We start from the raw sequence: 11,078 nt of genomic DNA, 5'->3' as shown, positions 1-11,078 counted from the left end.
GAAGGAGCAGGGAATACTTTTCTGGCTGTCTGGGTTGAGATGCCTGTTCCCCAGGGAGATGTTCCTGAGAGGAGTCTATTTGCGTCTACAGAGATACTGTCAAAAATAAGTACCAAGTTAAACATACATCTTTTGTCTGTGTTAGTTTATAAAAGAATGATTTATTGGGCTTAGCTCAGGCTCTTAATCTTCTCATTCTGGATTGACCGGTAAGAGGTAAAGGAATTATTTCTCTGAAGATTTCCAATGAGATGAACAGGGAAATATTTGTGAAGGAGCAACTTCTGGTTTTCCCCCCTCAGGAAACTGATTCTGATGAGAATATTTCTTCTGATTTTTCCTCAGAAAATATTATTTTTCTGAAACTATATGTAGGATGAACCAGCTGTTTCAGCAGGAACATAATAACATTCTATTTTCTTTGAAAAAATATTACAATTTATTGCAAATGGAATTTCCTCACTTTACTCCTGTTTTCCAACTTTGGAGGATGTTTTTATTACAGCCTGCACCATATTTGACAGACAGCTTTTTAACCCCTAAGAAGCTAGATAAATTGTATAAAGTTGCTCAATTTTACACATTTTTATTTTCTAATTCTATATCTGATTCTGCAATGATTTCTTTGGCAAATACATTTGCAGGTAAACATTTAATAAATGCTAATCCCTCCCCTTCTGATAAGAACAGAAAAGCTTTTGATAGGTATTCCTCTGCCTCTCTTATTGTTAGGATTCTAAATTGTGAAGGTCACATGTTAAAGTCTTTGCTTACTTCCCTTGAGAATATGAGGAACATTATTGCAACTTTTCCTCCTTCTGAAGGCAAATCTTGTATGAATTCTCTTATTGCTTCTGTGTACCAAATGATTAAACATTCTTTGAAGTTTTCTTGTGACTCAGTTGTTATAAGATGGTTTGCATAGTTATGTTCTCAAAATATTTCTTAAGATGTTTTAAGCTTAAATGTTGAATACTCCAGTTGATATGGAAGTTGTTTTGGTCCATCTGCTGCTGATGTCCTGAAAAAGTGGGACGACAGAGGGAAAGAGATTCGAGGGTTGTGCTTCAGCCTTCCTTCTCCAGGTTTAAGATTTTATCTCTTACTTAGGACCCTTTCTTTTAAAAAGCAAAACAAGCAGATGCTGCAAACTTCTGGCAAGTAGATATTCAAAAAAACAAGGCAGTGAGGCTCCTAAAAGAAGAGAGGGCCTTCCAGAAACCAACATAGCCCTACATGTCTGAAAGACTATCTACAAATACCATCCCAGCAATCCTTTAAGACCTCCCCATATATGTCTCTCAACTTTGCTCTTTGGCAACAGATAATCTCATACAAATGGGTTCTGAGAGTGATCTGTCAGGGATACAGATGCCAGTGGGAGTCCCTTCCTCCTTTCCATGGCATTCCACTTCCTTTTTTCCCTCATATCACTCAGTATTTGCTTACTCAGCAGGTAATAGAACCTGTTCTTTGTTCTCTGACAAGGCAGTGGCGTAGCTGGGGTGGGGGTGGGGGGGCACTTTTGCCAAGGGACTTTAATAAAAAAAAAAAAATACTGCATTTTTAAGGGCATTCTATCATGTCTGTGCATGCATTATTACATCTCACATCTGTGCATGCGTTATCACACAGACATCCTTCTGCATCCTTCCTTTCCACCCGTACGCTTGAAATTTAATGTTCACAGAAATAAAAGAAACCTGTTCATTGCTGCTAGCCATCTATTTAATTAAGTGTTTGATGCAGATTGCTGTGACTTTACTGTGTGTGTGATTTGATTCATACAGAAAGAAAACCTGTTCATTGCTGTCTATTTGAGTGCTTGATGTGTTTCACATGGGTTGCAGGTTGTTACTGCCTTTTTAAGTAAGTGTTCGCAGGTTGCTGCAAGTGGGCTTTACTGTGTATGATTTAATTCACATGGAAAGAAACCTGTTGAATTTGATTCACAAGGATTGCAGGTTGCTGTTCAATTGGATTCACAAGGATTGCATGTGTGTGTGTGTGTGTGTGTGTGTAAATGCTCCCAGTTAGGGATACCTGGTGGTTAGTGTTACTCAGGCTCAAACCCTTACCTTAGCTACAAGAAACAAGAGCATGAGTTCTCTACCCCTACCACCACTTGCGATTCAAGAAGTTGAGTCTATAGCTGATTTTTTGGCTCATACTTTTGGTCTGTCTGTTCCTCTTAAAATTCATGTTTTTCTAGCAAATCAGTGAGGAATACATTCACTAAATAATGATAGTCATTTAAGTTTCAGTCTTCCTATCTTCCAGGAAATGCATGGTAACACAAAGCATTGTATTTTAGCAACTTTCTAAGATTATACAGGCAATGTTTAAAATGGGCTTTGGGCCTTTGGTACCCCCAATAAAGTTTGGATTTTTTTCCACATTTCTTCTGCTGCAAAGTTGAGAGATATAATTGAGTGTCAAGTGCATTTTACAAGGAGCTGAGAGTTCAGTGGAAGAAGTTTAGTGCTGCTTATACAAAGTCTGTTTGCAATATGCAACTGTTGTTTAGCAAATGATATCACTACTGTGCCAATGTATTTAAAACATTGTTAGTAGCACAACAGGTAGCATACTTGCTTTTGATGCAGAAGGTTGTGGGTTCTACTCCCACTGTATGTAGATGGATTGCTGATACTGTACTGTGTTGTATTTTAAAGGGGGTTGATGTTGATGTCCTGAGAATGTCCTCCTTTGGAGGAGATACCTAGTAACTATGAACCTGTTATCAGTTTGACATCTATTCCCTATTACAATATTACCATCTTATTATTTTTAATGTAACATAGGCAATTTATTCTTCAAGGGCAATAATCACTTTATTTGTAGATGAAACAATGAAATATAACATTGTTTGCTAGCAACCACCTCTTCATTCGTTACAGATCTTTTTAATGTGGAATTATTTAGACGACTTTTACTTCTGTAGATATTGTGCATATTTACTGATATTGGTGTATAGTAATGACAGATGTTTGAGTAGACTTTTTTGATGGAAATGTTCTGAATTGGGCAGTTTTGTTATTATTGGGTCATACATTTTGTTTAATTGTTTACTGGAAAAATGTTCAAAACAATAAATTTAAAACACGTTCTAATATGTGTGCTGTATTATAAAAGGAATGTAATTTAATACAATTAGGAAGATGAGTCAAAGAACACATGTATGTTTGCATAGTCCTAAGTATGTGTGCAAGGGGCCTATGATATGAAAATAACCCAAAGGTAAACTTTATCTGTCACTGGCCAGATGCATTTTCTTTGAATTTGGGTTTCAATGCTGTTTCAATGAATGTGAGTTTCAAGGGCAAAGAAGTTTTAATGCTAAGTCTGTTTTCATTGTGAGCCTGTATTGTTTGTTTGGCAGATGTCTATCAGTATTTGTGCTATAAAATTTAAAATAAAAGTTTTAAATTAAATCCAAATAATTGTTGTACAAGTAAAGCATAAAACTGTATGCATATTACAGTGTTTATGGTAAATGGAGAGGAATAACCAAGTAATGGGACACTGAAATGGCAGCAGGGGGGCTGTGTATGGGGGGGGGCATTTGACCATGATTTACTGAGGGTGGAGGGGTGGCAAACTCAAAAGCAACCCTCGGCAGCACAAACTCTAGCTATGCTACTGTGACAAGGAAAGTTTTTTATTCAAGAATGTTTCTAGTACTAAAGAAAGAAATCTCATGGAGACTAGTCTTAGATCTTTCCTTTCTCTGTCTTTTCTATATATTTATGTAAGATTTCCTATTTATAGATTTCTTTGCATCCTTTAATAGCTGCTGCATGTCCTCAGAAAATGGGTGCCTAAAAGATATTAAAACTCTATGTCTCTAAAGATATTGCTGGTGACAGTACCAAAGTTTAAAATGCTATCCCTTCCACGGTGTGTTACTTCTAATTATCCCTTTCAGTTTTTTGGTAACCCTAGATTTAAAAGATGCATGTCATCATACTCATGTAGTCTAAGGTTTTCTGTGCCTGGATTGCATTTCCAGTTCTCTTCATTACACTTGGAGTTATCTACTGTTCCATAAGTTTTCACAAAGTCTCTAGCTAGAGTCATAATCTATTGCAAACTGCAAAGTATTTACATTTTTTTCCTTATATAGATGACTTGCTTATATTTTCTGAGTCTTTTTAAAAGTGCCAGGAATCTGTCACTTGAGTTAGAGATCTCCTTTGCAGACTGAGTTTCCAGGAGAACAGCCTAAAGTCTTGTTTGTCTCCTTCCCATAGGACTGTATTCCTGAGGTTCTTCTAGATACTTTCAAAGAGCTTTTCTTCTACAGAAAAAAGTGGATCTGTCTCTAGATCTGTTTTTGAGTTTTTTTCCACTCACTCTAGAACTTCAGCAAGGGAAAAATTTCTCAGGCTACTAGGACTCATGGTTTCAATGATTCTCAAGATTCCTCTAGCTAGACTCTGCATGAGTACCTAAAATCTGTATGGTCCTAGGCTAGCATAAACATCCCTTGACATTTCATATTCCAGTTCTGGGATTTGTAAAAAGGAAACTTTGTTGACAAGACATGTATCTGAATCCAGGTCTTCCAATCCAGATCTTTCCTTCACCTTTCCAGCTCCAATATAGTATGTAACAATAAATGCCTCAAAATTTGCTTAGGAAACTGTCACTTTTGATTGAGTCAAGTGCAGGATATTTGGACCAAAAAATACAGATCAAAACACATAAACATAAAAGCAATGTTGGCAATTATATAAGTACTCAATTCACTCAGTCATCTGTGGTCCCAGGAGCTCTACAAGTCATTACAGATAGCACCACAGGGGTGTGGTATATAAACATACAGGGGGATTCCAGGATATTATCCACTGTGCAGATTATCCATGGTAGCCTAAGATATAGCATTTCAACACACTGTCACACTACAGATGTTTTATATTCCATCAGAGCAAAACATTGTGGCAGACAAGCTGAGCATGTCCAGGACAGTCCCTTGCAAATGGAAATCTGGGATTCCTTGCAAGCAGGACTGGAAAACAGATTAATTCTCATTTCCATAATGAGAATGTTCCTTTATGCCTTTCCACTGATAGCCAGGGTAATTCTGAAGATTTGGAAGCACTGTCCAGAAATTATTCTGGCGACTCCCTTATGACCCATGCAACTGTAGTTCTCCCTTGTTTTGGAAATGGCCAGGGGAAATTATCGCAAGCTTTTTCATGGGCTTGAACCTACTCACACGAGACAAGTTGTTTTATATATCTCATCTTAAAACAACTTCAACTAACTGCCTTGATGACAGAGGTTTAATATCTTTTAGCCAACTATTTTCTGTGCACATGCAGCAGGATATAGAAGGAAGCAGAGAAGCATGTTACTGGAAATCATATATAAATAAATGGTGCAATACTAGGAACCAAGACCCTTTTAAGGCTAGTATTTCTCTGGTTCAATAACATTTGTATGAGTTGTTATCCTCTGGACTTTCTTGCTCCTCTAGTAAGGTTTATCTATTGGCTTTCTAAGATGGCTATACACTGATCAACATCATAACTTCAGCTCTCCCAGTAAACTGAAAGATAATGGCCAGGAACTTTGTCAGTTTTAGTAAATTCATTTACTGGCTAGTATGTACACTGCCTAGATGTCAGCAAAGAAGAAGCTAAGAAAGCCTGAAAGAACATCAATTATAAAAGGTGAAGAGAAAACACAGACTGGGAAAAATCCTGAAGCTGTTCAGCAAAAACAGTTCAAGCTCCAGCTTTGGTGCAAGACATGGCTTCCAGCAATATAGAGGAAAAAATAAATCAAATGTTCTTATAGCTGATTAAAATGAATGAAACACTGAAGGAGTATATCAGCTCAAATAACAAAAGGCTGAAAAATGGAAGAAGGTATAACCAGGTGTTCAGATGAGTTGATAAAACTGCAAAAATCAGAGCTCAAAAATGAAGAAAAGGCTGGCTGAGACTGTTCAAGAAGAGATGCTTAAAAATGGTAGAATATGAGGACAGAGCTGTGATGTCCGTGCCCTGGCCCAGCAATCAAAAAGCCTCAATCCTCACCACTAACACCAGAGAGGGCGTCTCATATGAGAGGAAAGGATAACAAATACACACAGTAAAGTGCAATTTCCTTTAAGAGCACACAGAGATCACAGTCAGTCTGTGGCTGGTCACTCCCTTGCTCCCCAGGTCCCCAATAAAACTCCCCACTGGCACAGCTGTAGGGTCCAGATCTCAGCCTAGCTGGACAAGCTAAAATCTCCAGCACCTTCTCTGTCCAACCAGTGCTTTGTGTCCCTGCCCAAGTAGCTGACACACCCACACTTTGAGATAAGAGTTTACACAACCACACAGACACTTCTGGGGAAGGCTGGCAAAGATTCTCCAGCTGTGCCCCTTTTACCTTGACTATACGGTAGTACCACTTGCCACCACCAAGCTAATATTTATCAGCTACTCAAAGGCCCTTAAAAGGGTGTCCAATTATTACTGTGCAATATTATTATCCAATTGATAGATGTAACTAAACAGTTTCAAGGCTTATTAGAGTGACTTGGTACAGGATCCTTATATATATGCAGTGTACTCTTAGAGCTTAACTTATCTCTACACAAACCAGCCACAGTTAAAAAGTTTTAAAATATTTAATAATAAATAATTAAAACCACAAGACAATACTTTCTACTACACAGTCAGTGCTAGTCAAGAGTTCAGAGATCACACACAAATACTTAAAATAATTCAGTAGTACAGTTCTGACATCACAGAAAAACACTTAGTCTAATATTTTTAGCTTCTAGCTATCACTAAAAGAAAACACAAGTCTAAGATGACTTACATGTGAGCAAGAAGCAGTGCTGTGAGTTGAATGATCAAGAGAAAAAATGCTTAATGCCTTCTGATTCTCTCTGTTTAAATTGAAACTGCAGTTCTGATAGACATTACATTATAATGTATTATAGATAATCTCACCAGCTTAAATATAAACCCCTGTCACTAGATGGATTGCAAACTGGCTCAAGGACAGAACCCACATGGTTAGAATTGCTGGAGCCATGTCAGACTCCAAACCAGTTACAAGTGGTGTCCCACAAGGCTCAGTCCTGGGACCTCTCTTGTTCGGTATATATTTCTCGGAGGTACAGGCCAACACGGAAGGACAGTGGCTGACCAAGTTTGCAGATGACTGCAAACTGAGCGCCATAATCGACTCTCCAGCCGACACAAGCATCCTCCAAAAGGGCCTCATAGAAACAGACAACTGGTGCCAGAGCCATGGCCTCAAGCTAAATGCCAAAATGTGTATAGTCATCCCCTTTGGCAAAAACAAAATGCCCACAAATTACCACATAGGTGGTAATCCATTAAGTACAGAAGAAGTAATTAGGGACCTGGGGACCCAAGTTGATAGCAATCTCTCATTTGACAACCACGTGGCCAAAGTGGTTAGAAAAACATGTTATATAGCCCACCTAATCATGAAGGGATTCACATCTAGATCAGGGGAGGTCATCGTGCCTCTTTACTCATCCCTCATCAGGCCCATAATTGAGTACAATGCCCTTTTGGGATGTACCTTACCAGACACCTGCAGCAACTGGAAAGACCCCAAAAGTACCTCACCAAGAGGATCAAAGGGCTCAAACAGATGCCATATGCTGCCCGGTTAAAGAAACTCCAGCTCTACTCAGTGGCATACCGCCTGTTCAGAGGCGATCTGTGCCTGACGATAAAGCCATGTCCAACCCGAATTAATGGACATGCTGCACCTCAGAAAATCCAAATCCCATCGAGCTACGCTCGAGACTTGAACCTCAGCACTGAAATAAATAGGACATGCTGGAGGGACAGATTCATAACCCAGAGGCTCCCTTCACTCTGGAATAAAATCCCAGTCCAGGTTAGGCAGAGTCCCTCATTGACTCTCTTCAAGAGGAATCTTGATGAGTGGATGGGAGATCGTAGGTTTACCCCGGGTATCACTTCTGTGTCACTGTTAGACTGAGGCACAGTATACTAACCTCGAAAAAGGGCATAGCAAAATAAATTTAAAATGGGTGGCGAAAGCCAAACACATTCTGGCTAGGCTTATAAATGCCCTAGGGCAGATAGCCTAGTATGAACCTATGAACCTATTACATAGTTTCTTTTTCACTTTCCTGGAGTTCCCAGGCTACACATTAACTGCATTTACATTCTTAACATCTCCCTTTTGTTATCTTGCAGCTGGTCAGGAACAGAGCAATAAAAATATATTTGCATGTTTAAATCTAGCAATTTAGCTCTTGGTTAAAACAATAGAAAGAATTTCTTCATCTAGACTTTTTGGCACCGCTGCTACTTCAAAGGGTCACCACATGATTTACTTTTGTCAGTAGAGTGCACTGTTGTCAGATTTATTTTCGGTTCCAGATGTAACAGTTTTTATTTACATTTAAGACAACAAGCTTGTAGTTTACATTCATATTTACAAATGACAGAATTATCTGCAAAATTCTATCTGGCTAGGCTTGCAGCCTTCACCCTTCTCTACCAGTCTTCACAAAAGCACATAGGGAAAATCTGAAATTGTCTGTTGTACCTGAGAAACTAGAAGGAACAGACTGTATTATTTTATGAAGGCACTACTAAGCAACTGACCTGGTATTTCACAGCAGGAACTGTTAATTGAAAGGGTGCACCTTGTGCATGCTCCAGATCTGGCCACAAGAAAGCAGCCAAGAACTGTATTAGTAAAGATGCAAACCTACCAGCAGAAAGAGTTAATGCTGACAAAACTATGGCAAAAGGGCAAAGTACTAAATGCTGGAGACAGATGTACAGCAGGAAGAAGAGAAACAAATTTATTCCTGCAGTCAGAGAATGTTGAGAAGCAGGTGTGAGATTGAAGCTACTGTATCTAATGGTCTTCAGAATATATTTTCCTGGAGGATCAAAGCCATTTTTGATGCAGAATAGATTGAGGAGGAAATACAAAAGTTTGTCCAACAAAAAGTGAGCCATCAAGCAGAAAGGGACTCTGCTTCATGTTGTTTTGATAATAAAGTGCATAAAGAGACTTTGCCAGTGAAACCTTTTCCCACTGTTCCAAAAAATGCTTGAGAGACAGAGAAAAGCACAAGAGTTGATTAGAAGAATCGGGAGTACCTTAGAATTGAACCAGAATCTGAAGTTGGGAGATGGAGATGAACAGGAAGAAGATGAGCAACATGGAAATTAGTGAACAAATCTGAGACTGCAAAGCATCAGTCACATTGTGAATTACAGCTGTATAAGGCAAAGTGGAAAGAGTGGGCTTTTGATGACTTTGTAAAACTTGTGGGAAACTGAAATGCATTTGACTCACTTCATGCCATTGTTAGGAAGGACACTGAGGGGAGTGGAGGAGGAAGGAAAAAGGTTACTGTAAGTGTGATGTCCCTCTTCTGGGCCAGTGATCAGGCAATTTCAGTCCTTACCACTGACATCAGTGGGGAACATTCAGTTAGAAAAAATAGATGCACGTTCTCTCCAGGCCCCAAATAAGACTCCCCACTGCTAGAGCTATAGAGTTGAGTCTTAGCCAGGTGTTCCAAGCCAAGTCCTCCACCACTCTCTCTGTGAAAGCAGTGCTGTCAGTGTTTCTGTTCAAAGTAGCTGACACACACACTCTCTTTGAGATTTGATTTTCACACACAGACACACCTGGGAAAGGCTGGCACTGCTTACCTCCTTTGTCATCTTCACCCAGACTATAAGGTATATACACTGCCACCCGAACACCCAAAGCCAGCTACTCTAAGACTCTTACCAGGATACCCAATTACTCTCAGTAAAAGTAATACGTATACAAATGGTAATATTTGATCAAGCTGCGAAACTTTCAGGAACATGGAGCCACAGTGCCACTAAATAAATGCAATTACTCTCAAAGGTTAAATATTTTCTAAAAGACCAGCCACAATGAAAGGCATAGATATATTTAATAATAAATAATAAAATAGAAAACATGAAAATATTGAATATCTATTTACAATAAAAACAGAGTTTCAATTCACAGGAAACATAAAAAAACAACACAGATGGAAAGACTCATACAGACACAGATAAACAATATTTTGCTAATCTCACTATATTTTCTTAACTAACTGAAGAATTGCTGTTCCCTAGTTACTTACTAAAGCAAGGCAAGATGAAGTTAGATGAGTCTCTCTTGTCAGGTCTAATAAAGTGCATCTATCACATCTCCTACTAGTATTCAAATACAATTTCAGTGCTGGCTAAAGAATGACATCACATCTGGTTGCCTGATTCTGTGGTTCCCACACTACTCTCTCACTAGGAACTGAACAAGGATTTGGCACAGATGTCTCACAATACACACATAGTTCAAAAAACAAAAAGAAAAATCTAGCAAAGATGGACTTTCCACTGTGTGATTCCTTGAACCTATTGTATTTGAGGTGACATGGGATATATGCAAATTACACTTTAAGGACATTAGGTGCTTCAGCTAAATGGCAATTCTGAATGTCCATGATATTTTTTTAAGTTTATTTATGGACAAACTCAGGCCAATAAAGCCAAACTCCACTAGTTACAGACATGCATGTTTCTGCCTTATTATGACATCATCAGCCCAGCATAAGTGGAATGTTTAGCTAACATTTAGAAACACAGGGTTGTTGTACCCAACTGATACCCATAAATCTTAGGGTGACTGCAAAACATCCCAACTAACAAACTAAAACAATGAGTAAAAAGGTCACACAGAAAAAAAAATGATCAAAAAAACAAAAAAAAAAAAGAAAAATCTAGCAAAGCTACACTTTCCACTGTGTGAGTCCTTAAACCTCTTGTATTAGAGGTAACATGGGATATATGCACATTACCTTTGAAGGATATCAGGTGTTTCAGCTAAATGGCAATTCTGAATGTCCTTGACTTTTTCTTTTAAGTTTACAATATACACATAGAACTTTAGCTATGTTTATATCTGGATGCTGTAAAACAATTCCAACACTTCCACCCTTCCTGCAGAAAATAAGAAGCCATACTCTGGCACCTCAGGGTAGCAGTTAGTTTGCCACTAAGGACAATACAGCAAGATCC

The sequence above is a fragment of the Protopterus annectens genome, chromosome 2.part2 (genome assembly GCF_019279795.1).
Source record: "Protopterus annectens isolate FY-2018-M chromosome 2.part2, PAN1.0, whole genome shotgun sequence".
NCBI classification, from domain to species: domain Eukaryota; kingdom Metazoa; phylum Chordata; order Ceratodontiformes; family Protopteridae; genus Protopterus; species Protopterus annectens.
This window is presented reverse-complemented; position numbering follows the sequence as displayed.